We start from the raw sequence: 18,766 nt of genomic DNA on the forward strand, positions 1-18,766 counted from the left end.
TCTGTCACTTCATTTGTAGATACACCTCTGAGTGTACATTGACGTTAAGTCGGAGACTCAGGAACAAACTAATTTTTCTGAAATGTCTGCCAGCCCCTGGGGTGGGGAGTGAGAACAGCAGCCCGGACAGGGGAAAGAAGTCTGGGTGGCATATAACAAAAGAAAACCCTTCAAAGGCAAGTTTCCGTGATATGGCTGCAGAGATCAACATTTCCCATCACCTGGCTTTTGAGTCTGAGTTGATGGGCAGACCAAAAAAAGCCTGAGGTCTTCTTCAATTTTATGGATGTGTATACCCTTTTATTTCTTCCAGTTGCTTCTGGTAAAATCCAGAGGGTCGCTGGCACCCTGAATCACCATGGGCAATGAGAACAGCACCTCGGAAAACCAGGTGGGTGTCAGGGAGCTTCCCCCTCAACCTACCCGGATCCCTTGATTGACCTTGACTAGGTTTTTTTTCCCCCCCAAGCATCTCCTCTCCATCCAGGAAGGACCAAGCTAAAACACATATTGGGGCACCTGAGTGGCTCGGTCGGTTAAGCATCCGACTCTTGATTTGGGCTCAGGTCATGATCTCAGGGTTCGTGGGATTGAGCCCCGCGTCGGGCTCTCCGCTGACAGTCTGCTTGGGGTTCTCTCTCTCCCTCTCTCTCTGCCCCTTCCCCGCTCTCTCTCTCTCTCATTCTCAAAATAAATAAATAAACATTTAAAAAACACAGATTATACCTGGATACATATGGCACATGTATCTGCATAAGTATTTCTTATTCCCATTTTCAGAATTGTTGCATTCAAGCTAGCCCCGATTTTATAAACTGTAAAAAACTAGTTTAACAGTTAATTTCTTGCTTTTAACATTGACATAATAAGAGTTTGGCATATTTTTTTTCTGGATTGTGCCCACCCATCTGTTCCCTTGTGTGGATGCCTCACAGGAGGATGAAATAAAACCTTATCCACACTCCTCCCCAAAATAGTTGTGGTCCTCAAAAAGCGATCTTAAACTCTATCACTGTTGAGCAGATTAAACGCGAACTGTCATTTCCACGTTAGGTCAGGTTTTCACTTTTGAGGAATGAGTCTTAAGTGCTCAATCGTGCATAAGGCTGGCATGGTTAAAGTATGTTCAAATTTTACAGCTATCCATTTTAAGTTTGAGAGATTCAATTCAGTGTCCTGGTGAACAAAACCAGGGGGACACTTTCCTATCCATCTCGCACACAGTGGGAATTTTGGATCAATGGTGGTGAGCCTTCCGAACGAGGTAACGGGATCTGAAAGCCAGCGCAAAGCAATCTGTTTCCTCTCTGCTTTTTTCCTCCCTGCAATCTTCTTTTCCCAAGGAGGAACACGGGAATCATCGAGGGCAAAGGCAGCAAACTCCAGTCTTTAGGAGCAGGCCAGAAACAGTAATGGTAGTAAATGGCAGGTTAGGAGACGGTAGAGAGAAGGAGGTGCTGTGGCAGACAGGAGGGATCCTGTCCTGTTGTCTGGAGGGGGCACCACCATCACCTCCAGCTGATGGCTGCCATGGCAGGCCCAGTGTTCCAAGACCTTGCAACTTCTTCAACAGAATTAAAAAAGTGTGTTTTTCTATGAAATCGCAAAATATTTTTAATCAAAGTTTTTCTTTTGAGATAACGGTAGACGCGGTAAACAATAGCATGCTGTTGCAAGACGTCGTACAGAGAGACCCCTGCACCCTTCACCTAGTCCCCCCCAGGGTAACATCTTGCAAAACGTCAGCGCGCTTGCAGACTGACGTTGATGCAATCAAGATACAGAGCATTCCTCCCACCTGAAGGATTCCTTTCATTTTCCTTAGATCCACACCCACCGCCCTCCTGTTCCCTTCTCCTAATCCCTGGCGACTCCTAATTTGTTCTCTCTGTCTGTGTCTGTGTCTGGCTTTCTGAGAATTGTTATATAAATGGAACCACACGATATGTGACCATTTGGAATTGGCTTTTTTCACTCATCATGGCTTCCTTGAGATTCATCCAGGCTGCTGTGTTAGTTGTTCACTCCTTTTGCTGGCTGAGTGGTGCTCCATGGTATAGAAGCATTTGCTGTTGTTTCCAGTTTGGGGTGATTACAAATAGAGCTCTCAGGAACATTTGCATATAGGTTTTGTGTGTGTGTGTGTGTGTGTGTGTGTGTGTGAACATAAATTTTCATTTCTCTGACACAATTGCCCAAGAGCACAATGGCTGGGTCATGTGTGGTTGTATGTTTAGTTTTTTGTTTTTGTTTTAAGTTTATTTATTTATTTCTGAGAGAGACAGAGACAACGCAAGTGGGGGAGAGGCGGAGAGAGAGGGAGAGAGAGAATCCCAAGCAGGCTCTGCACTGCCAGCACAGAGCCTAATGTGGGGCTCGAACCAGCAAAGCCTTGAGATCATGACCTCAGTGGAAACCAAGAGTCATATGCTTCAACAACTCAGCCACCCAGGTGCCCCATTTTTTTAAATTAATATTTATTTATTTATTTACATTTTTGAGAGAGAAAGCACGAATGGGGGGAGGGGCAGAGAGCGAGGGAGACACAGAATCTAAAGCAGGCTCCAGGCTCCAAGCTGTCAGCACAGAGCCCCAAGCGGGACTTGAACTCACAAACTGTGAGATCATGACCTGAGCCAAAGTTGGACCCTTAACGGACTGAGCCACCCCGCATGTTTAGTTTTATAAAGAACAGCCAGTTAGATAGAATCTCTGCACCATTTTACATTCCCACCAGCAACGAGTAATGTATGAGCGATCTAGTTTTTCTGCAGCCTGGCCATCATTTGGTGTTGTCACTGTTAGGTGACACATTCTGATACGTGTTGTGATATGTCACTAATGTCACTATGGTTTGAACTTGCCTTTCCCTGATGATTGGCCATGCTGACCATCTTTCATGAGCTTGTTGCTGTCCATGGGTTCTCTTTGGTGAGATAGGTGTTCATGTCTGCTAGCCATTTTCTAGTTGGATTTTTAAGAAACTATTGAGTGTTGAGTCTTGGTGTAGCCTAGATACTAATCTTTGTCAGATTGTGATTTGGCAATATTTTCTCCCATTCGTGGCTCGTCTTTTCATCACCTCAACAGGCTCTTTTACAGAACAAAAGTTTTTATGAGGTACAATTGATCAGTTTTTCCTTTTCCTTTTCTGCCAATTCTAGTGCGTTTGGTGCCAAGTCTAAGAATTCTTTTTCTACCCCTACATCCTGAAAATTTTCTCCTATTATATTATCTTTTCCAAAAGTGTTATAGTTTTACATTTTATATTCAAATCCGTGATCCATTTTGCATCCATTTTTGTGTAAGGATTGAGACTCAGGTTGAAGTTCATTTTCTGTTTTTGTCCTGTTTTGTTTCGCCATTGAATGTCCATCTCTCCGGTACCATGTTGAAAATAGTGTTGAAAACACTATTCTTTGTCCATTAAACTGCTTTTGCACCTTTGTCGAAAACCAGTTGGTCGTATTTGTGTGGGTCTATTTCTGGGTTCTCTTTTCTATTCCACTGATCTACATGTCTACTCTTCTGCTGATACCACAGTCTTGATTACTGCCGCTGTATAATAAGTCCCATCCCCCTTTACTATTTTTCAAAATTGTTTTAGCTATTCTAGGGCGTAAAGCTTTCCATATATATTTTAGAATAAGCTTGTCTAGGTCTAAGAATACCTTACTAGGATTTTGATATGGATAATATTAAACCTATAGATATACTGGAGAAATTGACATCTTTAATATGATGAATCTTCCAGTCTGTGAACACACCCAGTGCTTCTCTATTTATATAGGTCCTATTGATTTCTTTATCATCATTTCATAAATTTCAGCATATAAATCCTGTATATGTTTTCAGTTTATGCCTAAGTATTTAATTTTATTTGCAGTGATTATAAAAAGTATTTTAATTTTGGTTTCTACACGTTCATTGTCAGTGTATTGATTTTTTGTGTGTTGATTTTGTATCCTGTGACCTTGCTGAATTCACTTATTATTTCCAAAAGTTTTTTTGTAGATTCCTTGGGATTTTCTATGTAGACAATTTGCAAAAAAAGGGGGATTGCATTTCTTTTTTTCAATTCTGTATGTTTTTTATTTATTTTTCTTTCCTTATTACTGTGGCTAGGAATTCCAATACTATGTTAATTGGAAATGGTCTGAGTAGACATTCTCACCTGCTTTCCAATTGTGAGGGGAAAGCATTCAGTCTTTCCCTGTTAAGTAAGATATTAGCTGCAGGTTTTTATAAATTTTCTCTTTTAAAAACACTCTATCTATCTATCTACCCATCTATCTTGTGAGTAAGCTCTAGGCCCAATGTGGGGCTTGAACTCATGACGTTGAGGGCAAGAATTGCATGCTCTACTGACTAAGCTATAGATTCTCTTTATCAAGTTAAGGAAGATGCCCCTCTATTCCTCGTTTGCTGAGGATTTTTTATCATGAATAGGTATTGGATTTTTTCAGATGCTTTTTTTTCTGTATCAGTTGATGTAGCCATATGATCTTTCTTCTTTGGGTTGTTGATATATTAGATTACGCTGTTAATTTTCAAATGGTGAACTAGTCTTGCATACCAGAAGTAATCCTACTTGGTCATAGTGTATAATTATTTGTAAAGACTGTTAGACTTGATTTGCTAACATTTTGTTGAAGATTTTTGTATCTAAATTCATGCTAAATATTGCTTGGTAGTTTTCCTTTTTTAACTGGTTTTGGTATCACGCTAAAGCTAATGTCATAAAATGACTTGGGGAGTGCTTTCTCCTCTTCTACTTTCTAGAAGAAATTGTTTAAAGAAACTTCACAATTTTTCAAGTGTTGGCAACTAATTTAAATTATTTTTGAACATTCTTTGAGACAAAAGGATGCTCCTGGTGGCTGGAGTTGGCTCATGTCCTACCTCTTTGTAGTCTCTAACTTAAAGAAATGTTCTATCTTGCATTTTATTTATTTATTTATAAATGTTTATTTATTTATAAATGTTTGTTTATTTATTTATTTATTTTTGAGAGAGAGAGAGAGAGAGAGAGAGAGAGAGAAAATGGGCATGAAATTGGGGGAAGGGCAGGGAGAGAGGGAGAGAGGGAGAGAGAGAATCCCAAGCAGGCTCTGCACTGCCAGTGCAGAGCCTGATGTGGGACTTGATTCCATGAACTGTGAGATCATGACCTGAGCTGAAATGACGAGTCAGATGCTCAACTGAGGCATCCACCCAGGCACCCCAACGCCCAGCACATTTGTCAATGTCTGAAGGCAGGGTTGGTATCACGTCTCCAGAGTGGAGGGGTGAGTAGAGGTCAGGGACGCCACTAAATGTTCTCAATGCACGGGGACAACCCCCACAACGAAGAACTATTCTTCTCAAAATGTCAAAGGTGCCAAGGTTGAGAAAACCTAGAATAGAGGAATATTTGTCTTACCGCTTTGAGAACTCCTTGGGGCAGTGGCTGAACTCCTCTAATCCGAGATGAATTTCTACACAAATAGAGGCACATTAAAGTGGCTTATAGTTTTCTTTCATTACCTTTACTAAACTACACTGTTTAGAATTGAAGGCTGGTTTACTGGGCATAGACTCATAGAAATGGAATTTCTAGGTCAAATAAAGGGTGATTTCAAAACTCTTGCTCTAGATCTAGATCTATCTATAGCTATATTCAAAATACTTTCCAGAAAGGTGATGCCAATTTATATGTTTCTCATCAGGCTACGGGGTGGGGGTGGGGAGGGTCCATCTCATTATATCCTTGCAAGTGATGAATATATATATTTCAGTGTTTCAGATCTTCTCACCTCCTGCCAGCCCCAAACCCTGTTCTCCCTCCTCAGTTCCCTTCTGGTTCACATCTCCAACCTCAGCCCCACATGACCCAGTGGGACATGATAGAGTTGCCTTCAGGATTCCAGGGTCGGAACAAGGTTTGCCTTCCACAGAGAAACAAGTGGAAAGAAAGCACAAGTGTATTTGGCTACAGGAATCAGGGCTCCCCCGTGGGGCTGGTGTTCCAGACTTATCTTTCCACTGTCTCCTGGGTGTCTGTACCTGAATGCTCCATGGTCACTTCCTGTTCCTCAAACCTGAATTAAGCTCCCCCACCCCAATCGTCTTCTCCTTCTGAATCCCCCCTCCTGGGTACCACGATCTACCCTATCATCCAAGACAGAAATCTGGGGATCACCTCTGACTCCACTCACCCCCCTTGTCCACATTTCATAAATCACTCTATGATTAATAATTAATAAATTAATGGCCTGGCCATTTAGTCTTTTAGATTTCTGTTTAATGGAGACTTTTTTTTGGTTGCGAGAGACAGAAACCTGTCTCCAACGACTATAGGCCGAGAAGGATTGTTTGGCTCGTAGGATTAGGAAGTCCAGAGAGAGGGTCTAGCTGCAGCAGTCAGTGAGTCCAGAGGTTCAAAAGAAGATGCTGGAGATCTCCTGTCTCTGGATCTTGCTCTGCTTTCCTCCGTGATGCCCGAGTGCTTAGGGATGTCCCCTCGGCCTGGAGAAACAACAAAACAAAACAAAACAAAACATGCCACCGGCTACTCTAGGCATCCAGGCTTCTTCTTGTTGGCGATCCAGCCTCTGATTAGCACCGTCTAAGGACTGGCCCTGATGGGGTCATGTGCTCTGTCTGGGATCAGTCCATGTGCCACTGGATGTGGACACTCTGATTAGCCCGCCTGAGCCAGGCACCCACCCCTGCAGGGGAAAGGTGAGCCCCGGTTGATGACGTCTCCATCAATACCACTTAGAGCACTTCCTCAAGAGACAAAAAGGTGCCACGTGTCCAAGATGTAGTTTTAGTTTTCCCTCTCCACCCCCACCATCACACCCTCTTACCTCACACCTGGATCAGTCCAGACAGCTCCAAACTAGTTTCTCTGCCTCCACCCTCCCCTCCTCCCATCCCACCCAGGGCCCCCGGCCTCTCCCAGAGGCTCTTTCTCTGTGAAGAGACACTTGGGGGTCCCAGCATTCTGCTTACAAGTGACCTTTTAGAAGGCAAGACCCAGGTCTGAAGGAAGGTCCGGTTCACAGATTAAAGACCTGGCATTGAGGATCAGCCACGTCACCGGGGCAAAGGAGGAGAACAGGCCTGCCCAGTCCCAACCCTTGCCTGCTCGCTATACCCTCCGGTTGCAGGTGCCTTTCCCTCTGGGACAAATGTCCCCTGGTAGCCACGGGCAGGGCGGGAGTACACCCAGCAGGTCAGACCCGGGAGTAGAGAGCAGCCAAGACTGTCCCTGTGGTACTGTGGGGGGTCTTGTTCCCTGCGGCCCATCCTAATGGCGGGACTCCTTTGCTTTCAGCAAGAGAACTCCGGCTTGCATAACGTCATCCTGTGGCCTCCAAACCCTGAGCCTGCGCAGGTATCTGAAGTGTGCTGTGCGTGGTCCGCATCTCAGCCCCCTTCCTAACATCTAGATGTTTGCAGCCTTTGCGTGTGGCACGTTCCTTTACACTTTCAGGTTTGCTGCTCCTCCTCCCATCGCTTCCTTTCATCTACCTCAAATGAGTTGTAAAACAGTAGAATCTGCAATACATGCTTAAGTTTTTTCTAACGTTTATTGATTTTAGAAAGAGAGAGACAGAGAGAGAGAGAGAGAGAGAATGAGCGGGGGGGAGAGGCAGAGAGAGAGGAAGACACAGAATCGGAAGCAGGCTCCAGCCGTCAGCACAGAGCCTGATGCGGGGCTCGAACCCACAAACCTCGAGATCATGACCTGAGCTGAAATTGGACGCTTAACCGATTGAGCCACCCGGGTGCCCCCGGCAACATGGGTTTAGATTTTTTAAGATGACATTTTGGTGCGCTATGCTGTGAGATGCTGAAGGAGGCTTATGCTTTCCACGTAACGCAGATGCTGGGAGCCAACACTAACCTTCCACACTCATCGGCTTTGCGTTCCCTTGTCTTGGAGTGCGGCTTTTATGGAGTGGGGGTCCCGTCTACACCACCAGTGGGCAAAACTGATGTGTTGTAAAAAAAAAAAAACAAAAAACAGATTGCATTCTGAGTCCATTGTCAGCATCGTCGTGCAGCTGGCTGAGTCTCAGAATTTAAGCTCGGGCTGAAGCGTTTGACATCTGCTGGGGAAGAGGGCAAGTTCAGGGCCCTGCATCCATTTCAAGGAGATTTTTCCTGGAGAGAATGTCAGGCAAGGTTGGTATGTGCTTGTGGGCGTGGTCAGCGTGAGGCAATAAAATGCCACCTGCTCTGAAAGCCCATCACACCTAGGGAGGAGGGTTAGGCTCCTAGGGGACAGGTTCCTGGCTTTAAGGAAACAGCAGCTGCACCCTCGAGGGTGGCTGGATGTCCCACCAAACAGGGATGTCGTTGTCGCAAACTGACCTCTGTGCTTCAGAGCCAAAATATAACATGAAGACAGAGTTTGGGGATAAAAAGGAACGAGAGTTTTAAACTGATAAGAACAGATACTACACTTGATCTTAGCCAAAAGGCCGAGAAGCGATGGGAAACGAGAGTTTTTATTACTGTGCCAGGTAAAAGAGGCTGTGGTAGGCTAATGCCTTCAAGACTGCAGACCCGCCTGGAATAAAGGACTGAGGGGGTTTGTAGGAAAATAGAGGATCTGGGCAGTTTCGATAGGAACGTGGTATGTGCTGCCCGTCCCGTTGGCCGTGTCCTTGAGGTGGCACCGGCCACCAGAGTCTCGTTACTGAGCATACACTGAGGTCGCCAGATGCCAATATAGATACTGAGTTCCTGGAGCAAAGGATTCTACACAAAAACAAGTGAAGGAGATGGGGGGGGGAGGGGCTTCAAGAATGAGAAAGGGGAAGATTTGTTGAGTTTAAAGTCAAGCCTTGCTGGAGCCCTAGTGTGTCCATCTTAATTTCCATTCATCTTTATGTTTCTATAGCAGTTTCAGTGTCTGAGGTTGTGACATAATGCGATCCTGTGCGTAGAGCACGGTGGAGCCTTGCCCACATGTGATTTCACCTGGTTCTCATCAAAATCCCGTGAGGTGGACAGACCAGGCTGCTCACTCTTGCTTTATGGACAAAGGAGCAGGCTCCAAGGTTAATCATTGTGGGTCATCGGGGTGAGTGCAGAGCAGGGATTAGAACCCCGGTCTCCCGGGCATCACAGAGAATGGCAGATCAGAGTTTTTTGCACCGGGTTCTTCCGTCCAGCTCGGGACTTTCCACAGCACCTTGCTACCGAGCTCAGGATCCCACGGACAGGCTCCCTGATGTGGACATGATTTTTCATTCACTCACGGGACAATTTTGAAGCCTCTGCTGGGTGGCTGGTACTGGTGTAGGTGCTGTGCATTGGACAAACCATGTCCCTGCCTCCTGGGACTGACATCCAGCTGGGAGTTCGAAAATAAGCAAGTGGGGGGGGGGCGCCTGGGTAGCTCAGTCAGTTAAGCGTCCGACTTGGTCTCAGGTTCATGAGTTCGAGCCCCATCTCACAGTTCATGAGTTTGAGCCCTATGTCGGGCTCCGTGCTGACAGCTCAGAGCCTAGAGCCTGCTTCGGATTCTGTGTCTTCCTCTCTCTCTGCCCCTCCCCTGCTCACGCTCTGTCTCTCCCTCTCAAAGATAAATAAACATTAAAAAATTAAAAAAAAAAAAAAAAGAAAAGAAGCAAGTGAGCAAACAGACAAACCAACAAGTAAACAAAATACAATGTTTTTTAAAAAGACTTTATCAAGTGCCTATTGTTTCCCAGGCACTATTCTAGCACTCGAGATCACCAGTGAATAGTTCAGCCATAATCGACTCTGGCACGGCTTCCCCTTCCACAGGGAAAAACAGACAATGAGCCAGCAGGCAAATAAACTCTTAATAAATGTTCCAGGGGTAACTGGAATCAGGCGCTAATTTTTTTAAATTTTTTTTTAACGTTTATTCATTTTTGAGAGACAGAGCGCAAGCAGGGGAGGGGCAGAGAGAGAGGGAGACACAGAATCCGAAGCAGGCTCCAGGCTCTGAGCTGTCAGCACAGAGACCGATGCGGGGCTCGGACCCACGAACAGTGAGATCTTGACCTGAGCTGAAGTCGGCCGCTCAACCGACTGAACCACCCAAGTGCCCCCTCCATCCCAACCATGTTTAAGTGGACAGTGGACAGTTCAGTGGTATTAAGCACATCACATTGCTGGGCAAGCATCCCCGCCACCCGTGTCCAGTAAGTTTTCATCTTCCCAAACCGAAATTCTGTGTCCATTAAACAAAAATCCACATTGCCCTCCCCACTCCCAGCCCTTGGCAACCACCATTTTACTTTCTGTCTCTATCAACTTGACTACACTCGGTACCTCATATAAGTGGAATCATACAGTATCTGTCCTTTAATGACTGATTTATTTCACTGTTAACATAATGCCTTCTAAGTTCATCATGTTGCAGCTTTTCTCTTTAGGGCCGAATAGGATTCCGTTATACATATTCTACATTTTATTTATCCATACGTCTGTTGATGGACGCTTGGATGCTGCTGCTATAAACGTGGGCGTACAAATGTGTTGGGTTCCATGCTCTCAATTATTTGGAATATATGTCCAAAAGTTGAATGGCTGGATCATATGTGAATGCTATGTTTAATTCTTTGAAAACCACCAAGTTTTTTCCACGATGGCTGCACCATTTTACATTCCCATCAACAGTGCACATGGGTTTGAATTTCCCCACAGCCTTGCCACCTCTTGTTATTCTTTTTGGTTTTTGCTTTCCTAGTGGCCATCCCGGGGGGGGGAGGGGCAGGGAGGGGTGTCTCATTGTGGTTAGAGGCTCTTTTTGATAAGTGGCCAGAGGAGCCCCCTCTGCAGAGACCTGGTGTGCCGGGAAGGAGGCAGCCACATAAAGTTCTGGAAAAGGAACGTTCTGGAAAAGGGAAGAGCAACTGTGACATGTCTGGGAGGGATGAGCTTGTGGTATTTCGAGATCAGCAAAGAAGGCCAGTGTGGCTGGAGGAGAGTGGGTGAGATGATGGCGGGATGTGAGACCAGGGAGGTGGGTGAGGGTAAATCTTGCAGATTTACCACCAGATTTCAACAGAGGAGTCACAGGACATGGTTTGAGATTTTTTTTTTTAATATTTATTTATTCATTTATTTATTTGTTTATTTTGAGAGAGAGAGAGAGAGCAAGCACATGAGTGGGGGGAGGGGCAGAGAGAGGGGGAGAGAGAATCCAGAGCAGGCTCCATGCTGACAGCACAGAACCATGAGATCATGACCTGAGCTGAAATCAAGAGTCAGACGTTTCACTGACTGACCCACCCAGGCGCCCCTGATTTGAAGTTTTAAAAAAGAGCTTTGTGGTTGTTATGTGGAGAATGGTCTTTGAGGGGCGGAGGGTGGAAATGGAGGAGAAACAGTAGTTAGGAGGCCACTGGGAAAAGGGACTCAGGACTAATCCCTGAGATGTCCTTTAATATTTAGATGTGAGCCCAAGGGGAAACGGAGGAGTCTGTGAAGGAGTTGTAGCCAAAGACATAGGATAATGAGGGACCTGGGAGGCCATCAGATACTCCTGAGAAATCAAGGCAGACACCTGCCCAATGACGTGGCGATGTGGGGTCCATCGATGTGAGGGAAACCTCATGTTGCCCTCAAGATCCTTGGTAAGCACTCCCAGTGGAATGACAGGGATGCGGTTTGCGGGGGAGAGGGCTGGAGCGGAAACTGAAGATAAGGAAGAGGGAGTAGAGAGAGAGGTATCCACGATGCAATAAATTTTTCTAGGAAAGGGATCAGAGTATTGGGACAGTAGCTAGTGGAGAGCGTTGTATGAAGGTTTAAAGACTGAAGATCCCAGATGCCTGCATGCTGGTGGGAAGGAGGGAGAGAGGCAGAGGTGGATAGAGGACAGGTGACAGATGGGTGGACCGAAGGAAGGCTGGCCTTGACCGTTGAGAGGCAATGGGATTGGAGCGGTTGTGGGCTTACATCAGGGTTCCCTCCGCCGTTGTGGATGGTGGGGAGAAGATGGAAACAGATACACCTGGGAATCGTGAGGATGCGGGAGGGGGAGCAGCTCTCCTCCGATGGCTGATTGGGGTGCACACGCGGTGGAGAGTGGGGTCAGATGCGGCAGGGGATGTACTGAACTGCACGGGAGCTGGGGGATGGCAGGTGCTTGGGGGGACCGGACCTTCACACGGTCACGGAGAGAAGCAGGGATGTGAAGCATGAAAGGACCTCTCGTCATAGTCTCTTGGCAGTGAGCCAGCAAATTAGCTTAATGATTTTTGCTTTTGAAATTTTTTGGCAACAACTGATCGTTGAATTGGTTGGTGACCTTTTAATCTTAACTCAAGAAGTCAAGTTTAATAGCGTCACCGTGGTCCTATATCTGGATCCCGCTGACCGGTCAGTTATTTCCTCTTTGATTCACACAAACCCTGCTTAAACTCTGAAATTTAGGAATATGGCCTGGATTTTTTTTCCCCCTGTGGTCCCAAGAGAGGAGAAGCCATTGGTGGGCAAAGTTCACACAAACAGGCTGGACCGATTCTACCCCTTTATTGAATGAGCTAAGGCCTCTCAGCTCCAGGCCGGCCCCTGGTGGCTGCCCGCTGCTGCCTCCTGGATCCTAGTTGTCACTCCTGCTCCCTCCCTCCCGTGACTGACTCACTGAAGCCTTGGAGCAGGCAGGGTGATCTCAGGGAGCACAGAGCAGCCCGTTCCCTAACATGCATGGCTGTGACCCACCCCCAGACCCCGGGCCTCTCTCTCCTGCAGACGTGTTGGTTGGGAACGAAGAGAAACCACACACAGAACCACAGCTATGGAGGGTGACTCACATGGGGCGGAAGGCATGGTCCGGCCAGAGGTCGGCAGAATGTCTGACACCGAGCCAAGCGGAGCCCGCGCTGTCCCTGGGAGTGCCCGGGTCCTAGTCTGTGTGTCCCTCTTTGGGACAGAGGTGGAGATGGCATTGTGACAAGAGTAGCCTTGCTGGGGTTTCCTGCATCAGGACCTGCATGGGGGGATTGATGGTGAAATAAGTCGCTGTGAAAGGTGACCAGCATAGTCGTTCAGCGTTCTGTACTCAAGTGTTCACTTTAGGAAAGCCCCACAGAAGACCTCTGAGCTCCGGGCATGTGGATTCCGGAGCAGAAGGGCAGCATTCAACCCACCTGCATTACCACTTTCTGGATTCTTCTTGGGCTCATCATGATAGCATTAATGGCTCTGACACTGTGAGGGGGGAGAGAAGAACACACAATTCTATTATTGTAATGGCCTCGCTTGAAAATATATGATCATTTAAAAAACTCTTTCTTTTGCGAGAGAGAGACAGAAATGGGGGGGGTGGGCAGAGAGAGAAGGACAGAGAGAATCCCAAGCAGGCTCTGCACCATAAGCACAGAGCCCAGTGTGGGCCTCAAACTCATGAACCACGAGACCACGACCTGAGCCGAAACCAAGAGTCAGACACTTAACTGACTGAGCCTCCCAGGCGCCCCTAAAAAACCCTTTTAAAGCAATGTCACCCTCTGGATGTTTCTGTAGCTTGAGTCTCAGAGAAAAACGATTTTCAACTATAGAAGCTGAGATCAATGCTATGAAGCAAGAAGACAGGTGCAGAGCCGCCTGACCTGACCCTGGGTTCAGGGAAGGCCTCCCGGGGGAGCTGCTGTTTGAGCTCAGAGCTGAGGGAGGAGCAGGAAATAAACAGGATTCAGAGGGCACAGAGCAGGTCGCGGCCCCCAGCCCAGGCCTCGCTGGGGCAGGTCCCTCTGGTTCGTGGCTCAGCGTCCAAGAGGCAGCCTGGGCCTCAAGTTTGTTCCTGAAGGTGACCTCAGCCGCGTGGCCTCGCATTCTGGAATTCCCCCACATCCAAGAACCAGAGGACCAGGAGGACAGGGGACCCCGTGCTACGTGAGCTGACCCCGGGGTCTGGGACCACCCACCAACGTGACTGAGCATGTCTCTGCAGGCTGAGGTTAGCTGTGGCTCAGGCACCACGTGATGATGATTCTGCTTAATAGATAAACGACCCATACGTATGCGCACGTATTGTTTGAAGCGACAAATGCTTGGGGCCCCGGTTTTACTTGGGGAGGGAGTTTCTCTCTTTCCTGCGGGACCCAAGGAACCCAACACCCCGACAGCATTAAACTAGCCCTAGAGGGAACCGCGTCTTCTCATATTCTACTGGCAGCAGGTGGGTATTTGGGACGATTTCGCTGCACTTAGTGAGAAAGAAATTGAAGGAAGGGACAGTGAACCAGGATGAACTCAAGCTCATAACAGTGGATTGCTCCTTCAGTGTGACTCGTCTCCTGCCACTGTCTCTTCTCCCAGGGATCCGTTAGGCTTGGTGCTAATTCTCACTGGAGCGGTGGCTCTGGGTTTGGGCCAGATGCATCTTCTGAAGAATCGGATTAACTGCTTTAGCTCCACGCTGTGATAGCCCCTGGGGCTCTTAGTTAATGAGGTTTGAGTCAGTTTCTTCTTTGTAATGGTAATAACTAGCATATAGGAGTATCTTCCATGGTCTAGCCTTATGTTAAGTGCTTCTCATGTATTATGCTATTTAAGCTTGAAAACCCTGTAATTATGACCCCCATTTTCTAGATACGGTCCCAGAGGCATAGAGCCCAAAGGCTTACAGCCAAATAAACAGTAAAGCTTGGCTTTTACCACCGGTAACCACCTTACCCTGGAGCCCGGCTTCGTGCTGCTCTCCCTTGAAAATGAGCAAATGGAGGAATCCTAGAGGGGCAAAACAGGGTTTCTGCCTACATTTGAAGTTCAGTTGAGTAAATGTTACAGGACTCGATAGGCTATTCTGACATACCCCACTCTTTGAATGCAGAGCCTCTCCTCCATTTGTGCAGCCCTCTGTCGTAGCCACAAGGTTCTCCCATCAACCACTGGGGCAGGAAGTCCGGGTTCGTGGCCCCCATTTTATAGATAGAGCAACAGCCTCCAAGAAGTGCAACGATTTGGGTTTTCTAAACCGGTCTAGGCTTCTTTAAATTACATCGCTCGTGAAGTATTAAACCCACACAAGACATCAATATTGGGCAATGTTTTTGACATCTCAAAGGTTTTCTTTCTCTACAGACTAAAGATGTCCCGTAACATGTCAACTCGGGCATCTTGGAGGCACCTAGGTTCTTTTTGTGTTTTTGTTTGTTTTGTTTTGTTTTGTTTCGTTGGTGACTCTTAGCATTTTGACCCAGTTGCTTTTGGGGAAAGGAAGACAAACATTGTTCACGGAGTGTGCATCTCCCATTCATTCGCTGTGAGGATAGGGACCGCGTCATTTTTTGTTTGTTTTTTTCCTAATTAAACCTTTTATGTGGGAATTTTTCAGGTCTGCAGAAAAGTTGCAAAGATAGTACAGAATTCCCACCAACTCCTCCCCCAGCTTCCGCTAAAATTAACATCTCGCACCATATCATGGTTTTTGATCTTCGTGTCCACCTAGAACCTCGATTCGACCCTTCCCGACACGAAGGAGAAGCGTCAAAATGCAAACACGACCCTCGTTTCGCCCATCTTTTGAGAGAAGAGTGGGGCTTCAAAGCCAGCCCTCTCAGACCCCCAAGCTTGTTCGTGTTTGCTGCCCTCTCATGTTGGAAGACATTCCACCTGGGGAGGCCTAAAAGGCCACTCCTGGGGCCTCCCCGCTCTTGGCCTGACCAAGTGCCCGCCAGGCGAGGCTGGAGGCCCGGGCGACCTCGGCTGCCAGGGTGGGGGAGCCACTTCTATCTTGTGTTTTTGCCCTGAGGTGAAGAAAACGTTTGGGGTGACCCAGCAGAAGTGGCCTGAGCATCCGCCTTCCCTCCACGGGGCAGATGGGCGGCGGCCGGGCCCGCATAGAATCGTGTTCCTCCATATTTGGCAGCCTGGCCATTGTTTCTGAAATCCGATTCCTAGTGCCATGGGGATGACCTTTGGTCTGCTTCCCAGCATTCACCTGCAGTCACGCTGCTCCCAAGAAGCTTGCTCAAAGAGGGGGCGAGTTGGCAAGACACTCTGGTCATGATCTAACTGGCTTAATGAAGCCTCCTTGTTGGCATGACCAGTAAAGCCAGAAGGGAGAACATTTAAGAGGTAAGGTCAGGGGATTTTTTGTTTTTTTTTTTAAATCATAAGACACTTGAGCTCTCGATAAAGCGTCGTTTTTAGAACTGGAAAGTTGCTGTGCCCGCTTGGAGATTGCTTTAAAATAGACCCGGGGCTCTGGAGCATTCTGGGGCCAAAGAAAGACTGTTTGTTTACTCGAGCGGTGGCAGCAAAGGAGAGGTTTGAAGACGCAGCTTGACAAGGCAGTTTGTCATGCGGAGGACTGCCAGTTTTTCCGTCCAGCCTGCCGTTTGGAAGTGGGAGGGAAACTTTAGACATGCGTGCTGTTCTGCAGTGACGCCCGTTGACCCCGCACAGCCCGTGTAGTCCCGTAAGCAGCAGGACTTGGCGTGGGTGGCGGGTGGGGGTGGGGGGCACTGGAAGCGGGGCTCAAAGACGCTGAAGGAAATGTGGCAGACGAGTGAGCTCCAAGGGCCGAGTGTGCCTCTCCCGGCCTTGCAGAAGGGCCTGCCAGACGAGACGGGAATCGTCTATTTTTCGTACACTCAACAAATATTTATGAGGTGCCTCTCTGGGCCAGGTGCTATTCTGGGCAATGAATCGAGGCTCCTGTACCACCTTATTCATAAGTGTCTGGTTGTTTTAGTTACTTGGCGCGTGGCAGGAAGTTGGCAGGGATCAGAGGCAACCGTTTCCGTGTCTGGTGAGGCAACATAAGGTAGGGTTCGAGAGCAGAGGCTGGGGCTGAGTCCTGGCTCCATCACTTTCAAGCTGTGTGACCCGGTGCAAGTGGCTGAACCTCTCTGTGCTAGGTGTTCTTATCTGGAAAATAGGGTTGTGAGGATTGAACGAGTTTGAATAGGTAAAGCACGTAGAAGAGCGGAACTTGGCACACAGACAGTGTTTGTAGTAATAAGTTTGCTGTTACTGTTACAGCAGAAAAAAAAGGGCTGTGCTGGTGTTGGGTGTTACTGTTATTGTGGAAAGGGCATCGGACTTCAAGGAAGAAGACCTGGCCAAGCCATTGAACAATCTGTTTGCCGTCTGAGAAATGGGAAACGGTTTCCCTTCCTGGTTAGCTCGCAGGGATTCTGTAAGAATCTGATGGATGTCGACGCACTTTGGAAAGTGCAATGTGACATTCCCATCAACAGCACTGGCACTTTTGTTTCGAGTCCCTCCAGATATGTTTTGTTTGGAGGGAGATGGTATTCTTCTCGCAGATTAGTTGTCTGATAGGAGGAGGGATGGGGCTGAAGAGGCAGAAAGGCAGAGCGTCTTTCTCGGCCTTAAAAGATGATCCTGAGCCCTTGTTATATTACCTTTGCCCGAGGAAAGTTAACGCGTGGTCCCTTATCCCCCTTAGTTAGAGCAGAGATCTGTCTCCTTACACCATCTGTTGTTTGCATCTGTCTGGGCCGTTAGACGTGTCAGCGTCTTTCCAGAATTACTTTAAAGTAACCTTGATCATGGGATAAAGGGCTGGAGATTTATCTGTCAAATTATTTGCAGAATAAGTCACTGCAGATAATGTGGTGATTGAAGGGGAAGCCTGGCCGTAGAAGGTGTTTGGAGCCGAGGCCCATGTCGCAGTCCGACAAGCAGGAATTGGGTTACGATCTTAAAACTTCAGGACTAAGATGAAAATGTCACTCCCTCTGTATTGGCATTCTTGAGTTATCATAGTAAAACATTTTTAACTCATGCACCCAAAGGTAGTAGTCTTATATAGGTAAAGAACATTCTAGAAGAGTCGGAAATACTTTGGAGTCTGAATTCACAGCAATGTAAAGTTTGGACTGTGTTGATACTGTCCAATAGGGACGATTGTCATCTTGGTTCACAGATCAGGAGACTGAGGCCTGTAGGACAGGAAGGAGCTCTCATTTCAGGAAACGGTTCAGCCAGCATGTACGTCAAGCCAGCAGGGTGGTCAGCAGCCCTTTTTTAGTCAAGAGATCAGCCCCAGCTCTCTCTGCCTCCTTCGACACGTCCCCACTAAAGGGATAGAACAAAAATGCCTTTTTCCTGGCGCTGGGGTCAGAGAGAAATGGGTCCACTTAGACTCCACTGTTGTGAGATCATGGCCAAACACTTGCCCTCTGCAAACCTCAGCTCTAAAACAAGGACACGAATAGTGCTTGGCTCTTAAGGTTGTTGTCAAGATTCAATGACACGGTTCATAGAGACTACTGGCCCGGTGCCTGGTACTTAGTAAGTGCTCAATAAACAGGAGTTATTGTTATTTCCCCCCACATTCGGTCTCAGCAAAAGTGAATGGAGAGTTTTCTAATTGTAGTATCGTGTGAGGACTAGAATTTGCGGCCCCTGAGAGTTGAGGCATCTTTTATATTTTACCTTTGGACCCAATTGCGTGAACATAGCAGCCAACACCTAAAACACATGCCTTAGCTGGGGGAAACAGAGCCAAAGTTAACTTGTTCCTCAGGCGGTGTATGAAGGTCAAAGACACCACCCATCCAACACAAGATTCAAGGTCTCAAGAAAATCCCAGGTTCAGACTGCACAGATGATTTGCACCCAGATGTCCAACAGAAGCTCCAAAAATTGATTTACAACAATCCTGGCCTGGAGGTTGATAGAGGTTTTGGTGGGGGGCGGGGGCGGGGATCCTCCTTTCCTGGAAGGACTGGGTCTCCCCCTTGGGTGGCCCTGTGTCCATACCTCTGTGGTCACAGCACAGGGGTCTGTCTCCCTAGTCTGTGAACAACTC

The 18,766-nt window shown here is 47.3% G+C and overlaps 1 protein-coding gene and 1 pseudogene across 1 annotated transcript in view; one reads left to right on the forward strand and one right to left on the reverse strand.

The window, feature by feature from the left end:
* Positions 1-8,367: 8,367 nt before the first annotated feature.
* LOC125933589 (uncharacterized) lies at positions 8,368-8,486 on the reverse strand (annotated as a pseudogene).
* Positions 8,487-15,966: 7,480 nt separating this feature from the next.
* The window catches only part of TACC2 (transforming acidic coiled-coil containing protein 2), a 35,194-nt gene continuing 32,394 nt past the window's right edge, over positions 15,967-18,766 (forward strand). Inside the window, exon 1 of the mRNA XM_049645860.1 lies at positions 15,967-16,059. The gene's annotated coding sequence lies outside the window, so the exon portion shown is untranslated. The remainder of the gene's footprint in view (positions 16,060-18,766) is intronic.

Source organism: Panthera uncia, chromosome D2 (assembly GCF_023721935.1).
Source record: "Panthera uncia isolate 11264 chromosome D2, Puncia_PCG_1.0, whole genome shotgun sequence".
NCBI lineage: Eukaryota > Metazoa > Chordata > Mammalia > Carnivora > Felidae > Panthera > Panthera uncia.